The 10,972-nt window shown below is 45.9% G+C and overlaps 1 long non-coding RNA gene across 1 annotated transcript in view; it reads right to left on the reverse strand.

The window, feature by feature from the left end:
• The window catches only part of LOC102442271, a 31,131-nt gene extending 23,858 nt beyond the window's left edge, over positions 1 to 7,273 (reverse strand). Inside the window, exon 1 of the long non-coding RNA XR_001349816.2 lies at positions 6,398 to 7,273. This is a non-coding gene — a long non-coding RNA (uncharacterized LOC102442271). The remainder of the gene's footprint in view (positions 1 to 6,397) is intronic.
• Positions 7,274 to 10,972: the final 3,699 nt, after the last annotated feature.

Consider the following 10,972-nt stretch of genomic DNA (forward strand, 5'->3'; position numbering starts at 1 on the left):
GCCCTCTATCACCCACAGAGCAGGGCCGATCAGGGGGTTGGGGCTGATGCAACTGTCACACTCAGGGCAGGGCCGATGGGGAGGTTATGGCTCTACCCCGTCACACACAGAGCAGGGCTGATCAGGGGGTTGGGACGCCACACCCTGTCATACACAGAGCCGCAGAGGGATCAGGGGGTTTGGGTGCTGCACCCTGTCATGCTGATCTGGTGCCAGGAGGACTTGCGGCTCCGCTGATCCCGGTGCTGGGAGGCATATTACCCTTTTACTATATAGGATAGAGGCCTGGGGGCAGGCTGGTTTGCCCTGAAGGGTGTCCTGGATCAGGGTGGGGGTCCCCACTGGGGTGCCTGGCCAGTCTGGGTGAGGGGCTGAGGGCTGCTTTCAGGCTGGCAGTTTTGACTGCTTTCAGGCTGGCGGGAAGCTCCCAACCACTCCTTTTTTTCTTTTCTTTTTTTCTTCTGGGCCAGCTTTAGCTCTGGCTCTAGCTCTGAGGCTTCCGCTGCTGGTTTGTTTGCCGTTCTATAATCGAAACAATGTATAACTTCAGCTCTGAGATCCCAGCCTGCTATATTTGTTAGAATGTTTCAAACTGCCAGCTCAGAGGCCGGCAAGTCAGGCGGGGAACGTTGGAGTCTGCAGTCACTGGAGCAAGCAAGCCTCGTGTTCGCTTCCAACTGCCTGGCTGCCGGCCGCCATCTTGGCTGACAGTTAATTTGCATAAGGATATGCTGATTAGCCAATGGGAAGGGTAGCGGTCGTACGCCAATTACCATTTTTCTCTTTTATTAGTGTAGATATCCCCTTCAGAAATGTGCCAATGGCAGAGTACAAATCCCAAGAAAGGGTAGCTCAGGGACAGAGGCAGAAGAGTAACTGCACTCAGAGACTGGCAAGATCCACAACATGCCTGCTGCACACCCAGTAAAAGTTATAGCAGTTCCAAATGCTACAATGGTGTCAGGGCTCCTCAAAACAAGACTAGAGGTGAGGCTGGCTTCACAGTCCATGTCAAGAGCTGTAAACTGTGCAGGACCCACATCTTCCTCATCATTTCTTAATGCAGTAAATAAACAATGACTCTGTGCCAAGTTCTAGTGATAGTGATGACCAGAACAGACTTTGTCCCCATCCTCATGGATTTATCCATCTAAAGAGAGAGACAGACATACAGATGCTGGCACCACAGATGGTCAGGGCTGAGAAGGGGGAAACCCAAGGACTGTTGGAAGCCCAGAACAAACACTTGACCCACCCTGGCGGATCGAGGAGGGCTTCCTGGAGAGCAAGACATCTTAATTGAGACCTGGAGGAGGTGTGGAATTATTTGTGAGGAGGAAGTTGTGAGAACGAGGGGTATTCCAAAAAGAGGGAAAAGTATGTGCAAATGCTTAGAGGTAAAAAGGAGTCTGGAGTGTTCTAGACCAGCACAGCCAAAGAAATATAAGGAGATCCACCAATGTAACTTTGAATTTTCTAGTAGGCACATGAAAAAAACACACAAGTTAATTTTAATAATGTTTTATTTAATTCGATATATCCAAAATATTACCATATTAACATGTGATCAATATAAAAATTGAGATATTTTACATTCTTTTTTGTAGTAGTCTTTGAAATCCGATGGGTATGTCACACTTGAAGTACATCTCAATTCACACTAGCCACATTTCAACTGCTCAATAGTCACATGTGACTGGCGGCTGGACTACTGAACAGCACAGCAAGACCCTTGCTGCTCCAAACACTGGCATGACTTGGGAGCTTATTAGAAATGCAGAATCTCAGGCTGCTCCCCAGACCCACTAACTCACAATCTGCAGTTTAACAAGATCCCAGGGAATTTGTATGCACATTAGTTTGAAAAAAAAAAAATGGGTCCAGTTCTGCCTAAAACATTCTGTGGCTTCCTATTTCCCTCATGACAAACGCTCAGCTACTGACCTTGGCAATCACTCATTCATTCATCACTGTTACTGAGCACCTAGTGAGTGCCAGGCCCTGCACTGGGTGATGCTGGGGACACAGGAGGGATGAAGACAGACCTGATACCTACCCTCATGGAGCTCTCAGGCAATTAATATAGATAGGTATCCAAATCCCTATTTCATTCTGACCATGATAAACATAATGCAAGTGTGCGAGGAGTATTACAGGTGGCCTGACCTGGTTTTGAGGGGGGGGGGGGCATCCCGAAAACAACCCAAATACATAAGAGAACACCATTAGGGCAAAAAGCCACGCGCGGATTAAATGTCCCACTGCAGGGGAGGAGCCTGCCAAGCAGCACCAGCCTGGCCATGGTCACTGAGAAGGATCATTTTCAGGCTTCAGAGCCACGGGGATAAACGCTGAAGGATCGGGTTCCCGGAAACAAGCCAGGGACAGAGCCAGGTGATAGTATCACACAGATCTGTCTGCATTTGGAAAATGAGGGAGAGGGAAGGTGGTCAATTTGCCAGCAGGGAGAGGACTTGGAGCAAGGAATTGTAGGTTTCCTTTTCTCTAAAGAAAGTGTCTTTTAATAAAACATATGTGGTTTTGCATTAAAATAATTGAGCAGAGGAGAAAAAGTGTGCAGGATATAAATGGAACAAGAATTGCCATATGCTGGTAATTGTCAAAGCTGGGTGATGGGGACATAGGCCTTCATTAGGCTTCTCTCTGCTTTTGTGTAGTTTTGAAATTTTCCCTAAAAAAATAGTTAAAAGTGTTTTTCTTTACAAATAATTGGGGATGTTGAAAAGAGATTTTTAGCAGCTGGAGAAGTAAGCTCTTCTTCCCAAAAGAAGAAACTGCAGAATCAGAAATGTGAACATCTCCTTTAAGAATGGCATCCAGGAGGAAGGCGGTTAAAGGCACAGACAATGGAACCAACCAAGTCTCTTGGGTTCTAGTCCTAGTACTGCCACTTACTAGCTATGGAACCTGAAGCGTTTGATTTAAACTCTAATTGCCTCTCACAAAACACTGGGAAAGGAATAGTAGCTGCCTCCTCCAGCCTGTATGAGGATTACGGAATTAATCCATGGAAAGGGCTGAGAACAGGCCTGGCATGAGAAAGGCGACAGGTAGATGTTGGAAGTTATCGTTAAAGCACATGCTAGCCAGATTTAAAACCACAAAATGTCTCAAAGTGGGTACATTCACAGTTGCTTTACCCTAAATTCACTGTCCCAATTGTCACTGACATCATAGCATAAGACAAAGATTCTCCCAACACCAAAGATTCCTCTACATATACAAAATCCTTTTATATAACTCAGTTGTTCCCAAGCTTGTAAGACACTATTCAGACAAATTACACAAGCCATGTTTACAATGATAATTATGAAAATTCATGGCAGAAAATTCCCTCAGTGGATGTGACTCAAAAGGAAGCTGACAAGTACTCCTTCAAAGTACATTCCAGCACTTTCACATTCTAGCACGCTGTTACAGTGTGCACAGACAATAAACCTCTATGCTCTTCTTGCCTCTGTAGAATTCTTAAAGTAATAAAACAATTCCTAAAAGGTTTTTTCTCTTAAACTCAAACACATGACATTTTTTTTCTTATTTAAATTTTCTCCCACAACAGCTATTGGTGTTATATTAGTATTCAATGAAAACACGTTCATTGCGAGGGATATCTGTAATACTGTCAGCAACAAATAAAAACATGTTCATTGCAAAAATTGTTTTAAAGTAAAGCTACCCCACACACCAACTTCCAACACTCAGCATAACCACTGGTTACACTGTATTCATTATCCTTACAGATGGTGATGTCTGGGGAGTTTCAAAATAACATGAGTGGGAAGAAAGTGGGTGGGGCAGGACCGGCGGGCTGAAGATTGTTGGGGCTGGGTGAAGATCTATGTAGAGACCCAGGTGAGCACATTGATCATGTTCAAGGAAACAAAGAAGTTCAGTGGGTCTAGAGCTTAGGCAGTCAGGGAGACAGGCTGAGATCGTGATGGTCAGGGGCCAGATCACACCAAGCCTTCAGTACTAGAAGGAGGTAGGACCCGATCCTAAGGACACTGGAGAAACATGGGATGCATTGAAGCAGAAGGACATGGTTAGATTTGTGTTTCACAAATATCCCTCTCACTGCCAAGTGGGGGTGGGTTAGAGAGATGGGAGGCCAGAGGCCAAGGAGGAGGGCAGGCAGAGACAAGGTGGGAGAGGACAGGATTTGGCCAACGTGGGACCATGAAGGCAAGAAGGGGCAGATGGAAGACATCCAGGAGTCCTAGGGGACAATCTGTGGAGGTTGATGGGTAGGGCTGGGGGGTGGGGATGGGGAAGGAGGCATCAAAGATGAAGCCCAGTACTCTCTGAGAGCCTGGGGTAACCCCTGAGATAGAGACTGAGAGGAGGAGGAGGTTTGCAATTTGGAATACAGTGCATGTTAAAGACCCAGAGATCACCCAGGCTGAAGGGGAAAGGGAGTGGTGGCCTCATGAGGCAACCCACATCTGAGGCCCAGGGAAGATGCAGGGGTGTAGGGCATAGTGGGCGTCATCAGCACAGAGACAGCAAACCAACCATAAATGAGATTAAGATGGCCCCGGGGTGGGAGTTGAGAAGAGCTTCCCCCACATTTAAGGGATCAGTGAAAACAGGAACTTCTTGTAAAGAAGCAAGACATAGGAAGAAAATCAGGGGAAAGCAGTGTCAGAGAAACCAAAGGGAGAGTGTTTTGTAGAAGGGAATGGCTAACACTGCCAGTTTTTGCCAAGATGGTCAATAAGTGAGCCCAAAAAAGTGCCCACTGAGCCAAGTTTTTTATTGTCAGAGAAAGAAGTTACAAAGAAAGCAAGGAGGGAAGGTGAGAATGAACCTTTTGGGGCTGGATTAGAGTCAGAAATATCAGTATTGCCCTAGCCAGTTTGGCTCAGTCGACTGAAGGGTTCAGAGTTCATTTCCGGACAAGGGCATGTACTTTGGTTACAGGCTCGATCCCATTTGGAGCACATGCAGGAGGCAACCAATCGATGTGTCTCTCTCACACCAATATGCCTCTCCCCCTCCCTTCCATTCTCTCTGAAAATAAATGGAAAAATGTCCTCAGGTGAAGATTAACAAACAAACAAACAAACAAAATATATATATACACACACACACATACAGTAGGTCCTTGTGTTACGTTGGGAGATCCGTTCCTACGGCGCAACCTAATGCAATTTTCACTGTAAGTCGGAACCCACCTACATAAGCACCTACGTCACCCACATGGAGCACATACACAGCAGTAATGAAGTGAAACAGTAAAAAAAAAATAAAAGAAAGATAACAATTCCTGACCTTTACTGTGGTAAATAATAAAAAACATAAAGCACATGAGTACATACGTCAAAATGACGGAACTTTTTTTTAAAAATAAATACTGTAAATGGGAGATGGCGATGTAACCAGGAAACGACATACGTGCAGTCTGACATAACCCGAGGGCTGCCTGTATATATATATCAGTATTGGCTCATGTTTATTTTTATACACAGATAGCTATATCTATCTGTACATACACACACAGAAAAACAGATGTGTGCGCATACCTGGGTTTATACACATACATGTATTTCCTAGCTGTCAGCTGAGAGGGACTAGAAACAGTGACACCCCAGTAGCAATGACCGTATTTAGTGTCCCTTGGTTTCTAACACCTTTCTCCAATACCTGGAGAAATGGCTGATTCCAGGGTTGGGGCAGGGAAAACGCAAGATAAGCCTGAATCATCTTACAATGCCAGAGAGTAAGGAGGTAGGTACTCAAGAAAAAAAAATAAAGAACACAGGAACCAACCTGAAAGAGCCCCTATGGCCAAAACCAGTTATTCTGGAGTGAAAAAATTAATTATGACAGTACTGGATTATACACAAAGAATAAAATAAATATCCATGAGTCCATACTGATAAAAATGAGTGATTATATAAATAAAATAAATGGGGTAGAAGAGACAAATCTTCCTACAGAAGAATTCCAAATAATAAATGTAGAAGAAATGAGGGAAATAGAAAATGAACACTAGAATACCACAGCAATAACTATCTCAGGCAAGATCCATGATAAATGCTAAAATTCGTGGGTGGAACTTTGAGGAGAATCAGGACATTTGCACAGTCTCAAAGTATCTTCCCATATTTATTATGACAAATTCTTTTATATTTTTCCCTATAGGAACTGGAGCTTAATTCTCCTCCTTTTGAGTGTGGGCTGGATTTCGTTACTTGCTTCTAACAAACAGAGTAAGAAACGGGAAAAACAGTAACACTATAGTTAGGAAACCTGATAGACACCACCTTAAAGTAGTGATCCAGGTAAATATCAGCTGAAGGCATTCTTCCCCAAACCTATAATCCCAGTCTAACCACGAGAAAAATATAGGAACCCAGACTGAGGGGCAGTATACCTCAAAACTGTCAAAGTTATGAAAGCCAAGGAAAGACTGAGAAACTGTCACAGACTGGAGGAGACCAAGGAGACATGGCGAATAAATGCAACATGGTTCCTGGATTGGCTCCTGGAACAGAAAAAGAACATTAGTGGAAAACGGGTAGGATATGGATAAAGTTAGAATACTAATCAACATCAACTTCCTACTTTTCAAAAATGTACCATAAATATGTAAGATGTTAACTTTAGAGGAAGTTGGGTGCAGGGTATATGGGAAATCTTTTGTATTTTCTTTGCAACTTTTCTATAAATCTAAAATTATTCAATATAAAAAAATTATTTAAGTATTTACTGACTTGGCTATAAGTCATCACCTGTAGAGACCCTAACTCCCTTCATCTGACTCTTCAAATCTCACCTCATGTGTTCTCCACTCCAGGAAGTCCTTCCTGATACCTTAGACTAGATCAAGTACTTCCTCTGGGCTCCCACAGCACCCTGTAACGCCCGCTATCCTGGCCCTCCCTGACCCCCGGCTGGTGAGGGGGTGTCTCCCCCACTGGACGGGTGCTCTCGGAGGGCAGGGTGGAGGCTGTCTCAGTCACTGCTGTGTCTCTCTCACATGAGGAGTGACGAGTGTCTGCCTTCCTGATTACTATGGCAGGCAGAAGCTGTGTTGGATCCCCATCACTTCTCCCAACGTAACTCTAACCCTTCTGGGGTCAGAGCCTGCCAGAGCCCAACTTCCTCATCTCTCCCACCCCATTCACCCATCTGAGGCTACATAAATAATATCTCGCCCTAGCCGGTTTGGCTCAGTGGATAGAGCATTAGCCTATGGACTGAAGGGTTCTGGGTTCAGTTCTGGTCAAGGGCATATGCCCGGTTACGGGCTGGGTCCCCAGAGGAGAGTGTGCAGGAGACAGCCAATCTGATTCTTGCTCATCATTGATGTTTCTATCTCTCTCTCCTCTCCCTTCCTCTCTGAAATCAATAAAAATATATTAAAATAAATAAATAAATAATTTAAAAAAAATGTCTCACCCACCCACTTACCAAAACATCCACCCACACACTCCTACCCCCAATACACTGTCAGAAACCTTTGTGACTATTTGAGGTGCCCAGTCCACAGCCCTTCCCAGCAGACAGACACCCTTGCAGAAACCCCATACCCCCCAGCTATAGCAGGTTGAGCAGAGCTTGAGAGTCAACCCCAGCAATCTGATCCTTGTCTGGGGAATTTGGAATGGGGACAGAGGAGTACTGTACTGGAAAGTCACATAGAGTCAGAGCAAGACTGACCCAGGGCCAGCCCAGCTGCCTGCAAACAGAGGAAGCAGCAGATGCAGAGAGGCGAGACCACAGTGCCAGGGCCAGGAGGAAAGAAGAGTCACTGCCCCATGTTCTGACTCTATTCTGTTCTCACGAGGCCCTTGTCCATTTCTTTCCATCATCACCCACAACCAATCCACAATCAGTTCTGTTTTCAAAATGTATCCAGCCTAGCTGGTTTGGCTCAGTAGATAGAGTGTCGGCCTGTGGACCAAAGGGACCCGGGTTTAATCCCGGTCAAGGCACGTACCTTGGTTGCAGGCTCCACTCTGGCCCAGGCCCTGGTCGGGGCTCGTGCAGGAGGCAACCAGTCGATGTATTTCTCTCACATCGATGTTTCTCTCTGTCTTTCCCACTCTCTAAAAATCAATGAAAAAATATCGAGTGAGGATTAACAACAACAAATGTATCCAGATGACTGTTCACTACTGTCCCTACCCTGTCCAGGCCACCATCATCTCTCACCTAGATTATGGCAGCAACCTCCTCATGGACCTCCCTGCCAGTACTCCCAGACCTTGTTTCCATCTATACTCCCTACCTTAGTGACCTCATCTGGGCCTTCATACCACAAAAATGCCAATGACTACCCAAATTACATCTCCAGTCCAGATTTCACCTCTGAATGCCAGACTCCTAGATTCCACTGCTTGCTCAGCAAGTCCACTGGGATGCTTAATATATCCACATCCACAGCCTCTCTTAGTCTTCCTCATATAGTTACTGGCATTCCCTCCTTCTTCTGCTAAGGCTAAAACCCTTGGTTGTTGATTCCTCTTTTTCACCCCACACCTATACCCCAAATGCTGCCTACTCATCCTTCAAATTATATCCAAAATCCGACCACATCTCCCACCTCCACTACTACTACTCAGGCTAAGCCACCACTATCTCTGGCTGGATTAGTGCAGTAGCCTCCTCACTGGAGTCTGCTTCTACCCTTGTGTCCACATGGCAGCCAGAGGAATCCTATTAGTATCATATCATTCTTCAGCTCAAAATGCTGATTTCTTCCTATCTCACTGAGAATCAAATTCAAGTCAGGATGGCTCATCCCTACTCTACATGTTGTCAGCTGGGAGCTGGGCTAGATGGCATCACTCATGTCTAACACATTAGCTAAAACAATGGAACAGCTAGGGACTGGCTGGGCCTCTTTCCACATTTCTCTCCAGCAGCATAGCTGGATTTCTTTTGTACAGAAACCCAGGGCTCCAAGAGAGTGAAAGCACAAGTTGCCAGGCCTCTAAAAGGCCCAGGCCTCCCCAACTGCATCACTTTCACTACATTCTATTGGCAAAACAAGTCACAGTCAGATCGAATTAAAGGAGGAGACTTCACCTTCTGATGGAAAAAAACAGCAAAGAATGGGTGGGTGGCCTTCATTAGCAGCAGCTATTTTAATCTCATAGTAACAGCCTCATCACTGGCCTCTACTTCAATCCGTAATCTCCTATTGCCAATTCCACACACAACAGCCTAAGGGATCTGTTAACATATATAAGTGATCATGCCTCTTTGCACTATTTAAAATTCTTGCCCTGGTCAGTGTGGCTCAGTTGATTGGGCATCATCCTATGAACCGAAGGTTGCCATTTGATTCTGAGTCAGGGCACATGCCCCAGTTGCAGGCTTGATCCCCGATAGGGGGTGTGCAGGAGGCAGCTGATCGATGTCTCACTCTTACATGGAAGTTTCTCTCTTCACTCCCTCGCCCTTCTTCTCTCTCCAAAAATCAGTTAAAAAATTTTAAAAATAAAATAAAATTCTTTTACACCTTCCCACTACACATGGGGTAAGGACACACACTCCTTACAGGATCTGCATGGTCTGATCTCTTGCTCCCTCTCAGCCTTTAGGTCCCAATCATCTTACACACACACACGCACACCAGATTTAATGGAGTTAATGCCTACTCCTTCAGATCACTTCAAACCTCACTTCTAGGGTCCAGATTAGATTTCCTGTCAAGTGCTCTTATAGCACTTTCTACCTTTCTCTGTAATTTCATATTGTGTGGTTAGTTGATGAGTTGAACCCCCTACCCAAGACCGTGAGCTCTTTGGGGGCAGGGAAACTATTTTGTTCTCTGCTGTCTTCCCAATGCTGAGCACAAAGCTGAGGCAAGATGAAAACACTTGTTGAATGTCTGAGATCTCAGAAAATTTTAAGGTAGCTCCTTAAAGTTCTGTGGAAAGGGAACTGACAGAGTATGTAGGATGCTGGATCAGGATCTGAGCTCTGAAATCATCCACCCATCCTATATAAAAGCCTAATATGCTAAATGTCCAGTTGTCCATTCAACCAATCAAAGCGTAATATGCTAATGATATGCTAAGGATGCTCAACTGCTCGCTATAACGTGCACTGACTACCAGGGGGCAGATGCTCCGACTGGTAAGTTAGCTTGCTGCTGGCGTCCGGCCAATTGGGACTGAGCAAGCCAGGCCGGACATGCTCTGGAGCCCTCCTACAGTTCCTACCCCCGGCCAGCCACACCCCCAATGGGCCCCCATCAGGGCGGGCCAGCTGGACCCCACCCATGCACGAATTCGTGCACCAGGCCCCTAGTTCATTCAATAAAGAATTATTAAATCCCTACTATATGTCAAGGGCTCTTCTAAGTGTTGGAGATAAAGCATGAAGTAGACAAAAGCTCCTGCCCTCATGAAGTATATGGTCTGGTGGGGATAAGGGAAAGGGGGACAGACAATCCTATATAATAAAAGCCTAATATGCTAAGTGTCCGGCCATCCAGTCAGCCATTCAACCAATCAAGGAGTAATATGCAAATGATATGCTAAGGTCATTCAACCACTCACTATGATGTGCACTGACCACCAGGGGGCAGATAGTAGACCAGCTGACCCATCACTATGACGTGCACTGACCACTAGGGGGCAGATGCTCAACTCAGGAGCTGCCCCCTGGTGGTCAGTATGCTCCCACAAGGGGAGTGCTGCTCAGCCAGAGCCCTGAGCTGGGCTCATGGCTGGCGAGTGCAGCGATGGTGGCAGGAGCCTCTCCTGCCTCCACGACAGCGCTAAGGATGTCCGACTGACGGCTTAGGCCTGCTCCCCGCAGGGCCTAAGCCGTCGGTGGAATCCCCTCAGGGGTTCCCCGGGACTGCAGGAGGGCTCGGACAGGGGTTGAGGAAGCCCCCCTGCCCCCCAGGGCCTTTAATTTCATGCCCCAGCCCTCTAGTTAGAAATTAAAATGCGTAAAGCTAGATATTGCTAAAGGCCGGGAAAGTTAA

The sequence above is a fragment of the Myotis lucifugus genome, unplaced genomic scaffold (genome assembly GCF_000147115.1).
Source record: "Myotis lucifugus unplaced genomic scaffold, Myoluc2.0 scaffold_185, whole genome shotgun sequence".
Taxonomy (NCBI): Eukaryota; Metazoa; Chordata; class Mammalia; order Chiroptera; family Vespertilionidae; genus Myotis; species Myotis lucifugus.